The sequence below is a fragment of the Rhinolophus ferrumequinum genome, chromosome 18 (genome assembly GCF_004115265.2).
Source record: "Rhinolophus ferrumequinum isolate MPI-CBG mRhiFer1 chromosome 18, mRhiFer1_v1.p, whole genome shotgun sequence".
Classification (NCBI taxonomy): Eukaryota; Metazoa; Chordata; class Mammalia; order Chiroptera; family Rhinolophidae; genus Rhinolophus; species Rhinolophus ferrumequinum.
The window spans coordinates 15,167,645-15,185,260 of NC_046301.1; the positions used below are offsets into that span (position 1 = coordinate 15,167,645).

The 17,616-nt window shown below is 38.6% G+C and overlaps 1 protein-coding gene across 7 annotated transcripts in view; it reads right to left on the minus strand.

Moving 5' to 3' along the window:
* Window positions 1–17,616, minus strand: part of ELF2 (E74 like ETS transcription factor 2) — a 93,285-nt gene that overhangs the window by 68,464 nt on the left and 7,205 nt on the right. For 4 of the 7 annotated variants that reach the window (XR_004425651.1, XM_033135027.1, XM_033135024.1 and 1 more), the window contains exon 2: window positions 758–842. The exons of the other annotated variants lie outside the window; for them this stretch is intronic. The gene's annotated coding sequence lies outside the window, so the exon portion shown is untranslated. The remainder of the gene's footprint in view (window positions 1–757; window positions 843–17,616) is intronic. 7 annotated transcript variants of the gene reach the window in all.

Consider the following 17,616-nt stretch of genomic DNA (forward strand, 5'->3'; position numbering starts at 1 on the left):
TTTGGTGTTCATATTTTGAACAGTCTACAAGAACTATAAAACAGATTAATTTGAGTTGCTTACATTTTCAAATGCAGTTTGAAAATAAAGTAGTGAAACATTTGGAATGCTTTTACTATTATTTTATCATTCTTTCCTCAATAATTTTATTTTGCTATTGGTTCAAAATACAATATAGCAAATGGTTTCAAGAAAACATAATTCAAGCTTTTTTCCCCAGCAGAGATAAATATCCACATGTACATCATCTAGATTTATGCATCAGATTATTCCTAAAAAAGATACATTTTATTTGATTTTGTATATGTTAAATTTTTCATAGAGAAATTAGAGATTTATTTCTAACAGCATTTTTTATATAAAAATTAAAGAATGCAGAAAAATTAAGTATATTTAAAAAGAAAACACATTTCTAATCAATCATTCCATTAATTTTATGCCCTATATTAAATTTGAATACTGGCACCATACAAATATGGAAATAAATAAAGAATTTCTATAAACTTCTACAATAAAAACAAAATACTTGGAAAAAAACCAGAAATTTCACCTCACGACCTAAAACCATTCAGTACTATTAGTCGCCTTTTTGATCTCATTAACAGAAAATGGAAGTATTTGTATCTTAAGTATAAAGTTTAAGAAAAAGCCACAGTCCCACACATAAAGGTCACCATTATCATGCAAGGTAATGACTATCTTCAATTTCTGTTTTCTAAACATACAGATAATAGTAGCAGAAATAACTTTTACTCACAATTTGAATGTTAAGCAGTCTAAGCATCCTTCACTATTTTCACAGCTTGGCAAAAGCTAAAATATAAACCGGCAGTTCTTTGGAACTAGCAGAAGGAGGGGGAGGGGGAAAGACAGTATTAATATAATTCTATTAAAAAATATTTTGCCCAAAATAGGTGTGATTCAGGCAGTATGTACGTTCTTCTTACAAACCATCTCCAAAGCCTGATGACACACAGTATATAATAAATGTAATAATAAAGGATCTCTAGGCTATTGAGCAATCAGAAGTTTTTATGAAACTTAAAATATTAAGTTACCACTCAGTAATAATTACTGAGTAAGGGCAGATTCAACATCCATAGCCTATGCCCCATATTATAGCATGTATTTCCAGGAGCTGATAGTATAATCCCAGACCCCCAGGAGTATAAAATCAACTTTTTAAAAACTAACCCCCAAAATTACTAAAAAAACACTGTTAATGATATCGCCGATTAAGTCCCTTTCCTGCTCTCTCTCCAGATGCATGCACTCCACACACATCCCAACACGCCACGCCTCCTCAAACAGCCCTCCTCTGTTCAAAGGCTAATGCGCTGACCTACACACTGGGACGTAGGCCTTGCTTCACCAATTATTCCCTCTTTGTCCTTCACCTTCTCTTATTTAACATTGGGTCCTTTCCTGCACATCCCAATATTTATCAGACTCTCTCACTTTAAACATGGCAAAGCCCTCCTCCATGCCCCTGCACAACCCTCCAGCTACTGCTCTAGTTCCTTCCTTTCTCAGACAAGGTTCTAACAGGAAAATGCTCTACACTCTGTCTCCACTTCCTAATTTCTCAGGTACTCCTCCTCTTATGGAACTGGAATCCGTCACCACCAACTGAAATATTTACTAAATTCTGGTCATCAAATCCAATGGATGCATTTCTGTCTTCACAGGACTTCAGGTCTCTGAAGCACTGACACTGCTGATCATTCCCTCCTTGAAAGTCTACCCTGAATTTATCTTCTCCCTCTCCAGCGACTCCTTTTCAATTTCCTAATTTTGGAGGGGCTTGGACCAAAAATACAAATGGAAGCCCGTATACCTCATGTATAAATATTTTCAAGTTATAAATCAAGCTAACAAGCTGTTAAATTGCATGTAATCAATAAATACGGTGAATGCTGCTGCCGAGTGCCATCCAACGGAAAGGCAGGGGTCTTCAATAAGGGAAGTGGCGTGTCAAACCTTAGTAACAGTGTGTGACAAGTTTCAACTTGTTTGGTGCAGTCAGTTGCATGTGAGCTACAGTTGAGAAAAGCTGTGTTTTAAAGTGTGCTGTAAATCATGAATCATGAACAACACATTAACATGAAGTTTTGTTTCAAACTGCAAAAAAGTGTTAAAGAAACACACAAAATGTTAAAATTAGTTTATGGTGATGCTGCAGTGACCAGGAAGATGGTTTACAAATGGTTCGAACGATTTCACGTTTGTGAATCGACTGAAGTCAAGGAGAGATTGGAAGTCCTTCAACATCAAAAACCCAAGAGAATGTTGAAAGAGAAAGCGAACTGATGCTATCAAACAGGTGATTGACTATTAGGAAAATTTCTGAGAATCTGAACATCTCTTATGGTTCCGTTCAAAGCACTTTAACAACAGATGTGAACATAAAGCGAATCAGTGCAAAATGTGTTCCATGCGTTTTGACTTTCGACCAAAAGCAACAGCATTTGTCAATTTTGTTGGAGTTGTGCAATCATGCTGCTTCAGATTCCAGCTTTTTAAGACATGTCATCACAGGAGATGAAACTTGATCTATGGTTATGATCCTGAGAACAAGGTTCAGAGTATTCAATAAAAATCACCCAGTTGTCCATGTGCGAAAAAAGCAAGTCAATCAAGATCTGTTGAGGTCATCAAGGTAATAATTGTGCTTTTTGACCTGAATGGAATTGTGCGAGCTGAGTTTGTACCCAGGAACACTACAGTGAACCCTGAATATTACAAGGGCTTATTAGAGCATTTAAGAAACAATTTGCATAGAAAACGGCCTGAGAAATGGGCAAATGGTTTCATCCTCCATCATGACAATGCTTGCTCTTCTCCAAAGTCAAAAGGACCATGAAAGGTAAATGTTTTGAATCGATTCAGGACCTCGGGCAGCCTCGACAGCGCAACTAAAGACATTCACAAAAGAGGACTTTCAGAACTATTTCAGAAAGTGGCAAGAACAACAGGATAAAGTGTGTTCGAAGCAAAAGGGAGTACTTTAAGGGGGACTGATGGCAACATGTCTTTTGCTATAATAAACTTTTTTTAAATTTAAACATTCGTCATATTGTTTGATCACACTGCTATCCTCCTATACATATACTCTTTTATAACAACCTAAGAAGCTAAGTTCTGACTTGGAATTCTCAGGCTCCCTCAGGTTTTATGAGGGAATGGGAGAACCATGCCCCACTCTGGCCTGCAGCCTATCCCTTTTTCTCTTCCCAACTTTGACTCCACTCCATACTACAAGGAGCCTCATTCACATACATGTGGACATCCCAGCCCACATGTCCACATTCTGCCCAAATACCTGCAAACAGCTGCCCTGTGACATCCCTCAGGCCTAGAGAAGTCCATACATATGGTATAGTCAAGAGAGGAGAGTCAAAAGAGAGACCTGCAAAGAGCCACATGAGCAGAGAATTCTGGGGTTCACACACTCAGAACTTGATCTAGAAATGGGTACCAGATGAACTAGTTCCCTTGTCGCCCCCCAAAATCCTCATCTTACCAGGAGGAGTGTAGCTGGAGGGAGACCAAATGAGTACCTTGAAAGCATAAGGCCCAGAGCAGGGTTCCCACTCAGCTACATCTAAGGACAGTGCTACTCTCAGGCCAACTCTTCCATGTAGGTGCTTCCAGGGCCCCTTCCCTAGTCCTCCTCTGACTCTACACTCGCTCTAAGCTATTTCATGTGCTGCTGCCATGGTTTCACTCAACTCTCTTCCAGTCTAAACCATTTTATGGGTTCCAGATTGTCTACTAGACACTTCCTTACCTCTACTTCTTTGTGAAATTAAAGAGGGTATGAATAAATCATAAGCATCTATTCCAGGATATCGCAGGTGGCACTCCATCAATTACTTCAGTCCTTCAACAAATATTAACTGAGCACCTACCATATGCTAGCACAGTTTTTGGTGCTAGAGATATAGCAATAAATGAAGAAAAAATCCTTACTTATCCTTATAGATCTTAAATTCCAGTGAGGAGAGATGAAAATAAGCAAAATACCTACAGTACGCACGTAGATGGTGATAAAGGCTAAGGAAACAAATGAACCAAAGGGACAGAATATTTGGCAGGGAAGAGGATTACAATTTCAAATTGGGTAGTCAGTGAAGGATTCATTAACAAAATGACATATGAGTAAAGACCCAAAAGTAGGAGTCCGCTATGCCAGTAAGTAGTCAAAGAGGAAATTCAAGATTTGCAACAAGGAAAAAAAAAAAAAAAGATTTGCAACAAGGAGTACACCTGACTAGTTCAAAGGTCAGCAAGGAAGAAAATATGGCTGGCGTGAGGTGAGCAAAAGGAAGAAAGAACACATGATGACGACAGAGACATAAGGACCATGTAGGCCCTCTGCGAGGACTCGGACTTTTACTCCAGGTAGAAGAGGGGTTTATATGCAGGAAGATGACCCAACTATTATAAGGATCATTCAGATGCTCCGTTGAGAACACTCAGAAGACATGGGCAGAGAAGCAGGGAGGTCATTATAATAATTAGGTGAGAAACAATAGTGACCAGAACCAGAATGATAGGTTCTAGGGAGAGTGAAAAGTGGTCAGTTTGGGAAGTATTTTGAAGGTAAAATGGGAAGATTTGCTAGCAAATTGGATGTGGGGTGCAAAGGTAAGAGAACTGTCAAGAATGAATCCAAAGATATGTCAGAGCACCAGGAAGAGTCATTAAATGGAATGGAGAAAAGTGAGGGAGGAAAAGTCCAATATGTCTCCAACTAAATTCATTTTTTTCTGTTACCTTCCTGAATGTATAACCTCTCCTACTGCACTCAGCTTACTCAGCTTCCCCAACATCCAAAAAGTTGCCTAAAAATCAGAGATCCGTGACTCCTTTCTCCATCGACACCATCATACTCTCTCACTCTTGACCCTTTCTCTATAATCTCAGATCCTCTGCCCTAGGGTATGTCCTTACTATCACTTCAGTCCTTCAACAAATATTAACTGAGCACCTAACAGCATTAGAGCTGATGGGCTGGCTAGGTCTTATTTTCAGAGAAACATGGTACATAAGGTCATTCTACTAAGACCGGGAGACATAGGAGCCCTACCCAAATACACAGAAACAAACACAGGGAGGCAGCCAAACTGGGGAGACAAAGAAACATTTCCCAAATAAAGGAACAGAACAAAGCTCCAGAAAAAGAACTATAAAAAATGGAGTCAAGCAATCTACCAGACACAGAGTTCAAAACACTGGTTGTAAGAATGCTTGCTGATCTCAGGGAGAACTTCAACAAAGAGATAGGAAACATAAAAATGGAGACAGAAAATCATAAAAAAGAACCAATCAGAAATAAGGAATACAATAACTGAAACGAACAATATATTACAGGGAATCAACAGATTAGATGAAGCGGGAACTCAAATCAGCGATTAGAAGGTAACATAGAAGAAAATTTCCAATTGAAACAGCAAAAAGAAGAGGACAGCTTAAGAAGCCTCTGGGACAACATCGAATGAACCAAAAATTCGCATCATTGGGGGTACCAGAAGGAGAAGAGAGAGAGCAAGGAACTGAAAACCTATTTAAAGAAATAAGGATGGTAAACTTCCCTAACCTGGTGAAGAAATGCATATTCAAGCCCAGGAAGTGCAGAGTCCCAAACAAAATGAGCCCTAAGAGGCCCACACCAAGACATGACATCATGATTAAAATGCCAAAAGTTAAAGACAAGAAAAGAATCTTAAAAGCAGCAAGAGAAAAGCAGTTAGTTACCAACGAGGGAGCTGATTTCTCAGCAAAACTTTGCAGGCCAGAAGGGATTGGCAGGAAACATTCAAAGTGATGAAAAGCTAGGGCCCACAACCAAGATTACTCTACCTACAAAGCTATCAAGGAGCTTCCCAGACAAGAAAAAGCTGAAAGAGTTCATCACCACCAAACCATCATTACATGGAATGTTAGAGGGACCTTTTTAAGTCAAGAAGAAGGAGGAGGAGGAAGGCGCTGGCAATAACTATATCCCTATCAATAATTACTTTAAAAGCAAATGGATTAAATGCTCCCATCAAAAGACAGGAGGACTGAATGGATAAGAAAACAAGACCCTTACACATGCTGCCTACAAAAGACTCACTTCAGATCAAAAGACGCAATGAGACTGAAGGTAAAGAGATGGAAAAAGATATTTCATGAAAATAGAAACCAAAAAAAGTGGAGTAGCAATACTTATGCAAGACAATAGACTTTAAAACAAAGGCTACAACAACAGACAAAGAAGGACCTATTAATCTCATTTCTGGGTATTTATCCAAACAAACCCAAAATGCTACTTTGAGGGGACGTGCTCATCCATATGTTCATTGCAGCATTATTTACAATAGCCAAGATGTGGAGGTAGCCTGGGTGTCCCACAATGGATGAATGGATAAAGAGGAAGTGATACATATACAGAATGGAATACTACTCAGCCATAAAAAATGAATGAAATCTTGCCATCTGCAACACCATGGATGGACCTAGAGGGTATTGTGTTGAACATAACAAGTCAGAGAGTGAAAGACAAACGTCATATGATTTCACTTGCAAGTGTAATCTAAAAAACAAAATAAACAAACAAATGAAACAGAAACAAACTCATAGATACAGAAAACATTTTGACGGTTGTCAGGAAATATTCCAGGGTGGGTGAAAAAGGGGAAGGGATTGAGAAGTACAAATTACTTGTTACACAGCAGTCATGGGGATGTAGGGTATAGCATAAGGAATATAGTCAATAATACTGTAATAACTATGTATGGTGTCAGATGGATACTAGATTTATCAGAGTGGCAGATGGGAGGGGCATTGGGGGACGGGGTGAAAAAGGTAAAGGGATTAAAAAATACAAATTGGTAGTTACAAAACAGTCAGGGAAATGTAAAGCAAAGCAGAGAGAATACAATCAATAATATGGTAATGACTACAACTATGTACAGTGCCAGGTGGGTACTAGACTCGTCAGGGGTATCACTACTTAAATTATACAAATGTCTAAACACTATGCTGTACACCTGAAATTAATATAAAATAATATTGAATGTCAACTGTAATTGCAAAGTTAAAAAAGGTGGGGAAAAGGTGAAGGACCTGTCCTTAAGTAAGAGGCTCAAATTTTCGGGTATAATACAAGTAATAGGGATGTAATGTACAGCATAGGGAATATAGTCACTAATATTGTGATAGCGTGGCTGCTATCACAATATTTGGTTGCTGAACTTATCATGGTGATCACTTCTTTAGGTCTATAAATGTTGGACAACTATGGTGTATCACTGAAACTCATATAATATTGTATGATATATTAGCTATATTTTAATAAAAATCTTTAAAAAAGAATTCTAATTCCTCCCTTCCATCCCTTGTATCATTCTATCATTCCTGTCCTTCTTTTCACTTACACATAGCTGCCTAGAGTACAGACCATTCTCATCACAAAGTTTCTGTGTATGATCTTATTTATACAAAGCACATAAACAAGGAAAACTCTGATCTATGATATTAGAAATAGGACACTATATCACAAATGGCTAATATTATTCATATATAAAGAACACTTAAAATAAAGGAATCAAGAACCAAAAACCCAAGAGAAAACCAGGATCAATATACAATTCACAAAAACATATAAAAGTGGCCCTTAAGAGGGGAACAAAGATGGCGCAGTAGGTAAACGCTGTGCTTACCTTCTCTCATAACCAGGTCAAAATTACAACTAATCTACAAAAAAACCATTATTCAGAATCGCCGAAAATCAAGTTGAACTGAAGCCTTTCAACTAAGGCCCTGCAGAAGAAGCCACCTCCAGACTGGTAGGAAGGGCAGAGCCGTGCAACGGGCTGGTCCCACACCCGCGTGTGACCATTAAACACTGGGAGGGCTATTTCAGCTGTGGGGGGTCCCCCCACCCCCTAAAGGGGTGAGAGATCCAGCCCCACCCCAGCCCAGGGTTCCAGTGGGGGGAGAGAAGTCCCCTAATTTCCGGCTGTGAAAACCAGCGGAGACTGTGACTGACTGAGAGTGAGGGCGGCCGCACTCCCAGGCGCTCCTCGTGAAGGGACTGTGCGTGGACTTACCCACCATCGGACTCACCCGCTGAGCTCCAGCTCTAGGGGAGCAACTGGAGAGATGGCAGGGACACAGGGGGAGAACTGAGCTGTCTGGCTTGGACAGGGGCTGGAGAGGCGGCTTTCTCCCTGACGGGGGAGCTGGCGGAGGCCATTGTTTCTTTGTTGAGCCTCCGCCTTCCCCGCTGGCAGACGCAGGTGGCCGCCATGTCCGAGTCTCTGCTGGTCACTCACCACGCCCAACTGTCCGGCACACCCAGGCCGCTTCCAGTGGCTTTTTCCTGCAGACCGCCTGCCTTGGCTCAAGCTGCAGACTTTCCTAGGGTCTCTCAGAGGCTCACAGAACCCAGACAAGCAGCATCTGGCTTGGGCGTGTCCTGTACCTCTGACTGAGCTGCCCTAAGCGAAGCCTTAGCTGCAGCCGGCCACATTTCATGGCTTAGTCTCTCAAGGCGCTTCCAAGCACAGCACAGGCGGCAGCCATCAGCAGATTTCTTTGTGGCTCCTGCCCAGTGGCCCCTGGGGCACAGGCTGTGGCTTAAGGAGACCTACACTGGATCCCCTCTGAGGTGGTCCTGACGCTGGCGCCCCCAGTGGCCAGCTTCAAAATGAGCCAGAGCATTACCCAGCAGCCTCCGCCTCCAAGTAGGACACACCTAAGGGGCGGGATTGGGCAGGCACCAGAGTCCTGCTGAGGCAGATCCTGCTCTGTAGGGTCAGCCCTGCAACAACAACGCTTCCACTGTAGTCAAGGCCAGTGAGCCCAAGGGTGAGTCCCACTGATGTGCAATTATCAACCAAAGCTCAACTACAAGAGGAGGGCACACACAGCCCACACAAGGGACACACCTAGAGCCCGTGGCTCAGGAGACCAGAAAGACTGCGTCACTGAGCCCCACAGCACACCTACTACATAAGGCCACTCTGCTAAGACCAGAAGACATAGGAGCCCTACCTAATACATAGAAACAAACACAGGGAGGCAGCCAAAATGGAGAGACAAAGAAACACGTCCCAAATAAAAGAACAGAACAAAGCTCCAGAAAAAGAAGAACTAAGCAAAATGGAGATAAGGAATCTATTAGATGCAGAGTTCCAAACACTGGCTCAAAGAATGCTCACTGACGGCAGGGAGAACTTCAACAGGGACACAGGGAGCATAATAATGGAGATGGAAACCATGAAAAAGAACCAGTCAGAAATAAAGGATACAATGATGGAAACGAACGATATATTACAGGGAATCAACAGCAGATTAGATGAAGCAGAGGACCCAACCAGCGATGTAGAAGACAAGGTAACAGGAAACACCCAACCAGAACAGCAAAAAGAAAAAAGAATCCAAAAAACTGAGGTGAGTTTAAGGGGCTTCCAGGATAATGTCGAATCCAAAAAACTGAGGTGAGTTTAAGGGGCTTCCAGGATAATGTCAAGCATACCAACATTTGCATTACAGGGGTACCAGAAGGAGGAGAGAAAGAGCAAGGAATTGAAAACCTGTTTGAAGAAATAATGACAGAAAACTTCCCTAATCTGGTGAAGGAAATGGACATGCAAGCCCAGGAAGCACAGAAGAGTCCCAAACAAGGTGAACCCCAAGAAGCCAACACCAAGACACATCATAATTAAAATGCCAAAGGTTAAAGACAAAGAGAGAACTTTAAAAGCAGCAAGAGAAAAGCAGTTAGTTACCTACAAGGGAGCCCTCATGAGACTGGCAGCTCATTTCTCAACAGAAACTTTGCAGGCAAGAAGGGAGTAGCAGGAAATATTCCAAGTGATGAAAAGCAATGACATACAACCAAGATTGCTCTATCCAGCAAGGTTGTCATTTAGAATTGAAGGACAGATAAGGTGATTCCCAGACAAGAAAAAGCTGAAGGAGGTCATCACCACCAAACAATTATTACAAGGAATCTTAAAGGGAGTTATTTAAGATGGGAGGGGGTTAAGGACGGGTGAAAGGGGAAGGGATTAAGAAGTACAAATTGGGTGTCACATAGTAGTCATGGGGATGCAGGGTATAGCATAAGGAATAAAGCCAACAATATTGTAATAACTAGGTATGGTGCCAGACAGGTACTAGATCTATCAGGGTGATAGATAAGAATGGGGTAAGGGGCAGGGTGAAAAAGGTGAAGGCATTAAGAAATCCAAACTGGTAGTTAATGCCGTATGGGGATTAGAATCAGCAATGTTGTAAAAATCATGTAAGTTACCAGATGGACACTGGACTTATCAGGGGGATCACGTCATAGACTGTGTAGATGCCTGACCAATGTGCTGTACATCTGAAGCTGAAGTAGAATAATATTGACTGTCAACTATAGCTAAATATATAGGTATACATAGTCACGGGATGTGGAGTACAACATAGGGAAGAGAGCTGATGGTATTGTAACAGCTATATAAGATGTCAGAGGGGTAGTAGCTTGGGGGGTGGGTTATCACTTCATGAGGGGTTTAAATGTCTAACGATTACATTGCTTTGTATACCTGACACCAATAAAAAAATTTTTAAAAATAAATAAACGTGGTCCTTAAACATACGAAAAGATGTTCAAATGCACTCAAAGGAAATTGCAAATTTTTAAAAAATGAGATTCCATTTTCTCATAAGATTGGTGAAAATTAAAATGTATGACATCATATTCTGTTGGTAAAATTGTGCACGCTTATACATTGCTAGTGGGAACACGATACAACACTTTGAGAGGGGAATTTGGCAATATTTAACAAAACTACATATGCGCTTACCTTTTTTTAAACAGCCTCACTGAGATACCATTAGCATAAGTTCACCCACTTAAAGTGTATAATTCAATGGTTTTTAGCATATTCACCAAGTTGTATGATCATCACCACAATCTCATTTTAGAATATTTTCAGCACTCCCCAATGCCACGTCCATTAACAGTCACTGCCATCCTTCCGCAATCCCTAGTCTCTGACAACCACTCATCTACTTTCTGTCTCTAGACATTTGCTTATTCTGGCCATTTCACATAAATATATAATAGATGGACTTTTGTAACTGGCTTCTTTCACTTAACGTAATGTTTTCAATATTCATTTTGCGTAGTATGTATTAGTATTTCATTTCTTTTTATTGTTTAGAAAAAAATGTTGGCCTGAATTCTGTATTAGCAAGAAACAAAGATTCTCAGACACAGGTCTTATATTCTAATTCAAATTTTCCCTTATTTTCAAATAAAAGACTTACCCGGAACCAAAATATAAATTTTTTCATAATGCTAAATAGAAAGGCTCCCTATAGAAGCAACCAAAGGAAAAGTGCACCTAGACTCCCATTAAACCATTTACAAAATTATCTCTCTTTACCCGATTAAGCCAATTTATAGCTTCCTCCATAGGGCCTGGAACACGGGCACTTATGGGCCTGTAGAACATGTAATGGATGGATGAATGAACAAATGTATGCTTATTTGTATTTGAAGGACAAAGTATCATCTTCTGCGTTGTACGTGGGACTCTAATCACGCAGGCAAAGAAAAATAAAGTTCTTCCACAGAGGTTAAAGCACAAATCTTCATCCTCAACAGGGCATAATCACTTTAGTCTTAAAGATAGGTCAGGGGTCTCACAGAACTCAGCATATCATTGTACTCGTGGCTAGAGGAAGGCTATTCAGCAGGTCACAAAAAAAAGAGCCACAGGTGGAATCTGGAGGAATCCATCTGCAGCTTCCTGAAGCTCTCTCCTTCCAATGAGAGGTCAGGCAGAGCCTACTCCTCCTCCAGCAACAAAACTGCACCAACATGCATGCAATGTTTCTGTCCAGGCAAGCCCATCAGACTTAGCAACCAAGGTTTTTCTGGGGGCTGTCACATGGGCACCGTCTGCTTCACGTGTACCAAAATTTCAGCCCCTCAGAAGGAAAGCAGGCGTTCAACATACACCATACTGTCTGCACCAACAGGCTGGGCACAGTGAGTCAGCCTTATCAGTTCCTGGGAGCACCCTGACAGCCAAGTTCCCAGATGCCAGCCGACGGACAACCTTGCAAGCAGGCCTTTCTAAGGATAGCAGTTTCAGACCTGCTATGTTAACTCTTCTCTGCAGAGCAAGTTATTTAACTTCCCAAAATCTCAGACTCATCTGAGATGGTAACAAAAGGACGGTAACAGAAACTACTTCACAGCTAGCACAATTACTACAGTGTAAGTAATTCTCCAGCTTTGTTATCCAGCACGATGGCAAGACTTCATTAAGATCAGCTGACACTGACGAGGACGAGTACAGAAAGTTACAGATAATGTAAAACTTCAACTTCAAACTTCAACTTCAACCCAGCATCAATTATTAGAGGATAAAAAAACATAACGATCTGGAATGAAGAGGACGTAGACACAGTCTTTCCTCAAGTGTAATACATGGGAGGTTTAACATGCTTTATCATTATGGAGTGATATCACGACTGAGTTTAAACGCTTAGATAAGACATAAGAAGAACAGCATCTCCATTTTCAAAAATTATGTAAAAATTCATGAAGGCAAGACTTCCTGGAATGTTCTCAACTCATCGAGATTATGAAATAAAACAAAAAATGAACGTACTCTGAAAGTTTATTTAAGCACATTATTAGAAAACAAAAAAGATGAAAACATTCACTGATCCTTTTTAAAATACTTTCCAGTTCTTGCTAATTATAATCTAGAATTAAGACAATCATAACACTTAGAGTTTAAATGGTACATATTTAATATACAATTGATTTTTATAAGGAAAACCTACGCTTTTATTCATGTATCTAAATGGTACCCACTGTATGGTTACAAATTACTTCAAATTTGGACAATTTACTCCTGAAAACATTGGGACTTTGGCCTTCAAGTACAGATAAGAACCCAAAAGATTCAAGTTTTAATACTAATTCTGCAATTACTATATTACTTATTTGATCTCCAACTCATGAATGTGGCTTTTTTCTTACATCATTTATAAAGCTTAGCCCTATAATCAATCTACCACAATGGCCCTCTAAATTTCCTCGTTTTCATTGATTATGGCTGAGTGGAAGCCCATAGATCATATAAATGATCAGATTAGAGAAGTTTTTCAGTTTTGTTCTTCGGCCACATTTATATCCAATAATGCATATTAATGTATGCTAACTTAGGAACCAAAACAGATTAGCTTTACCCTATTTTAAATGAGTCATATCAATATTAAAGATTAACAGGAAAGGGGCAGCCAGATGGCTCAGTTGGTTAGAGTGTGAGCTCTGAACAGGTGGGTCGTGGGTTTGATTCCCACATGGGCCAGTGAGCTGCACCCTCCGTAACTAGATTGAAGGACAACTTGGAGCTGATGGGCACTGGAGAAACCCACTGTTCCCCAATATTCCCAATAAAAATTTATATATATATAAAAAAGATACCAGGCAACGCACAGAATGTTTTTTAACTTTCTAGATTTTATCAGCTTTTTTGTCATTCCACTGTAATGAAGTGCGAAGTGAGGTTTCTATTTACAGTAATCCCCCTTTTCTGTGGAGGAATACGTTCCAAGACCCCCAGTGGATGCCTGAAACCTATATATACTATTTTTTTTCCTATACATACAGAGTTTTGATAAAGTCTATTTTCTAAGTCAGGAACAGTAAAAGATTAACAGTAACTGAAAAAAATAGAACAATAACAACATACTGTAATAAAAGTTACGTAAATGTGGCATCAAGTAAAATAAATGTTATTTGAACAGAAGCACTGTGATACCTCAACAGTGGATGTGGTAGCCAAAAGGGCTACTCAGTGACTGAGGGGCAGGGAGCACAGCACGGAGATGCTGGATGGACAAAGGGATGATTCAAGTCCTGAGCTGAAGGGAGCAGGAAAGCTCAAGATTGCATCACAATACTGAGAACATCGCATGATTTAAAACTTATAAATTTTTTCTTCGTATAATTTTCCATTTAAAATTTTTGAACCACAGTGAGCTGTGGGTAGCTGAAACTGTGGAAAGCAAAACTGTGGATAAGGAGGGACTACTGTATGTGCTCACTGCAAATCTTTCTATCTTTCTACCCACCTCACCAACACAAACTAGAATATAAGCTCCATTAGAGCTGGCCCACTGCTATTAATCGCCATTGCATATACACCTCTCAAAACAGTGTCTCACACATAATAGATAACAATTTAACCCCTGGCTCAATTACTCTTGTTCCTGGTTTCCTTCTTCTATTTTATTATCTCTAATATAGGCATACCTCAGAGATATTCCAGACTTGGTTCCAGACCACTGCAATAAAGCAAGTATCACAATAAAGAGAGTCCTAATCTTTTAGCTAGTGGCAGTCTTGCCATCAATTTGTGGGGAAAAAAAAAAAGTAACCTCTGTGGAGTGCAATAAAACGAAGTGCAAAAAAAAAAAAGAGGTATGCCTTTATAAGTCCTTTGTTAAACTACTTTGATTTGCTTTGGGGAAAAAGTAAGCAGCTTTTAACAACCATAAATACAATACTGAATATAATCAGGATAAATGTCTAGTGAATAAAGGGGCAAGAAATATATTCAGACACACATTATATATCAATATTAACACAGAATTAGAGTAATTTACAAATACCTTCCAAATTATGGAATACAGTTGACCCTTGAACAATGCAGGTGTTAGCAGTGTGGACCCCACACAGTTGAAAATCTGAGAATAACTTTTGACTCCCCAAAACTTAACTAGTCATACCCTACTGTTGACTGGAAGCCATACCAATAACATAAACAGTTAATTAACACATATTTTGTATATGTATTATATACTGTATTCTTACAATAAAGCTAGAAAAAAGTTATTAAGAAAATCCCAAGAGAAAATATATTTACAGTATTGTACATATTTATTGAAGAAAATCCACGTATACGTGGACCCACACAGTTCAAACCCGTGTTTTCAAGGGTCACCTGTACCTGCGTTGATTTAATATGTCTGGTTTATCTGAAACATATTAGGTTCCCCTACAGAAAGGTACATTTTAAATATTAAAAATATATGTGACCTTATAAAAGGAAATATTAGCATTTACTGTTGTTGTCACTTTATAAAAACCACAGTGGTAGTTTGAAATGTAGTTTATCCTCAAAAATTTTATTCACATAAAGTTTTGAAAGACTATACTCCACACTGTCTAATCTGAAGCAATTTAAAGTTATAATTTTATGTTAGTATTAGTTGCCAAAAATAACGGTGACAGTTTTTATTAGTGAAATAGTGAAAGAAAAAATATTTACATACCAAACTAGTTAGTCAGTCATTATACAACTACGTGAAGTTTTCTGTATATGTTAGCCCATAATTATAATTGAAAGTATAATTTTATAATACTAATATAACTTGGTTAAAGTTGTTATCACAAGAATCTTTGTTATCGCTATAATTGTACTACAAAGTTTTATAGATATTGGTATTTTATTCTTAGAGAGTTATATTTCAAGGAAGAAACATCAGGAAAAACTTATCTTCCCTGCTATTCTTTATAAAGCTAAGATCATTTATTAGAAAATCCTACATATATTTACTCACACTCAGAAACTGTTAGGAAGAAAAATTAATACTGAGCTGTAAATAAACTCTTTAGTCAAGAATCAAAGTCACTGCAGTATTTTTTCAGTGGGTTCCCACCACACTTAGAAAAAAAATCTACACTCTTTAATACAGTCTATATTAAGATGAAGCCAGGGCTAGCCCACCCAGCTTCTCTAACCTCATTCATCCCTCATCGTTCCTTCACCGGCTTGCTGAGCGCCAGCCACACTGGCCCTATTCCTACAACACACCAAGCTTATTCTGCACCTCCTGTTCTCTAGGCTACAAGGCTTTTCCAGATCAGCATCAGACAGAATCCTCCTCACCATCACACAGATCTCACCTCAAATACCCACCCTTCAGAGAGACACTTGCCGCATGGCTCCCCTTCCCCGAAGTATATTCCATTTCCATGGAGCTGCCCCATCATTCTCTACTTGACATCACATTACCCTGTTTTATTTCTTCATTATACTTATCACTCTCCAAAATTACCTTATTTGTATGTATGTTTAATGTTTGTCTCCTCTACCAGAATGTAAGCTCTATGAGAACAGGTACTGCATCTATCTTTACTGCAGTCTTTCAAGGACCGAAAATGAATGAATGTTATACTATTAAATGTGCAGGCTGAAATGAAGATTTGAATATTTTGTAACCATTCTGACACATTATATTGCTCTCTTAGGCTTCTTCTGTTTTTTTCCTACCCATTAGTATTTACCATGAGAGAAGTGGTTAACAGCAGGAAACATGGACAAACAAGCACGTTATACTGTATAATCAGTTTAGAGACTGACCTAAGGTTTCAGAATTAATGGCATGTCTTTCAAATTGTACACTGATCTTACATATCAATAGACATTAGTAATTATAAATAAATCATTATCTTTAAATAAAAACTATCAGACACAATTTAGCATTTAAGAGTAATATACTTTCACATATATCATGAAATACAGACAAAAAATACTGAATATAATTTAGAAATAAAACAAACATCATTTTAGGATTTAATGCATAAATTAGATATCTTCTATCTACATTTAACCTTATCTCCAAATAAAACAACCCATGTTTAAAGAAGTAAAGGAGCGTATGACAACTGTAATTCATAAAATAAGCAATTGCAATAAAGATACAGACATTATTAAAAAAAAAGAACAAGTTGGAATTTCTGGACTTGAAAGCTACAGTAATTCTAGAGTTGAAAAATATAACAACCAAAATTAAAAATTCACTAGCATAGCTCAACAGCATATTTGAGTTGATAGAAAAGAAAGAGCTGGTGAACTTGAAGATATGTCAATAGAAATTACCAATTCTGAAAAACATAAAAAAACATAATTTTTGAAAATGAACAGAGCCTCAGAGACTTACGTGATACGATCAAACATAGCAACATACATGTAATGAGATTCCCAGAAGGAAAGGAAAGGGAGAAAAGGTCAGAAAAATATTTGAAGAAACTGTGGTCACAACTTACCAAAGTATTGAAAAATACTAATTTATAGATTTCAGATTAATGATTCCAAAATCAGATAAACACAAAGAGATCCATACCTAGACGCTTCATAGTGAAACTGTTGAAAAACCAAAGAGAAAATCTTGAAAGCACAAAGAGAAAAACAATTCATCAGAAACAATGGAGGCCAGAAAGCAGGAGAGGACATATTTATGGTGCTGAGAGAAAAAAATCTGTAACAGAGAATTCTACAGCCAGCAAAACTATTCTTAAAAAATAAAGGCAAAATAAATAAAAAACAATCCCAAAAACAAAGACTGAGATAATTCATTGACAACAGACTTTCCTTACTAGAAATCCTAAACGACATCCATCAGACTAAAGAAAATAACCAGATCGTAAATCAAATACACAAAAAGAAATAAAGAGCACCAAAAAAGGTAAATATATGAGTAAATATAAAAGACTTTAAATATTTTTTTCTTTTCTTAACTGTTTTAAAAGATATACAACTG